Genomic DNA, 557 nt, shown 5'->3' with positions numbered 1-557 from the left:
GGAAGGCGCGTTGCGACTCGTGCTGGAGGGATTTGGGTGCGTCTCGCTGTTGGAGTGAGTGCACGCTCACGTCCTCCGCTCCGTGTGATATGTGGTGCGTTTCTCCTCACTTGTTTTGTGTTTCACGTGCTGCCCGATATTTGTTTCTCATTTTGATCGGTGTCGGTAGAGTCAGCTTGTATTTTATGAGAGAGAGGAGGACCCGTCGTGGCGGTGTGATGCAAGGTTTATTTCTCTCATGGACACGACTGGTACAACCCTCTTTCCATGACAGGACGTAGAGGAGAGAGAGAGAGAAAAAAAAAGACATCGGGGCAAAGGTCATCATGAAATAACGGAATCTCGTACAGACATCGGCAACAGACTACGAACAGGGCGGTGAGACTTGGGAAAATTGAAACGAACTTGGCAATCAATACAGCAATCCCACTTCATCCGCAACAGTAGGTTTGAGTAAGAGCGAGATAGGAAAGTGAAGACATGAGTTGCCTTTATAGACATGAGGAGACAATACCCAGTTTCATGAGGAAGAATGAGAGGGTGTGGTGTGAGATGGA

The 557-nt window shown here is 48.5% G+C and overlaps 1 protein-coding gene across 4 annotated transcripts in view; it reads left to right on the top strand.

Moving 5' to 3' along the window:
* The window catches only part of LOC119591255 (bestrophin-2-like), a 36,350-nt gene that overhangs the window by 14,806 nt on the left and 20,987 nt on the right, over positions 1 to 557 (top strand). The window contains exon 1 of one of the 4 annotated variants that reach the window (XM_037939968.1): positions 31 to 94. The exons of 2 other annotated variants lie outside the window; for them this stretch is intronic. The gene's annotated coding sequence lies outside the window, so the exon portion shown is untranslated. Of the gene's footprint in view, positions 1 to 30; positions 95 to 424; positions 444 to 557 lie in introns of those variants that run through there. One more of the 4 variants, XM_037939971.1, reaches the window with a different exon arrangement.

This window comes from Penaeus monodon, chromosome 28 (genome assembly GCF_015228065.2).
Source record: "Penaeus monodon isolate SGIC_2016 chromosome 28, NSTDA_Pmon_1, whole genome shotgun sequence".
In the NCBI taxonomy this organism is placed as follows: Eukaryota; Metazoa; Arthropoda; class Malacostraca; order Decapoda; family Penaeidae; genus Penaeus; species Penaeus monodon.
This window is presented reverse-complemented; position numbering and strand designations above follow the sequence as displayed.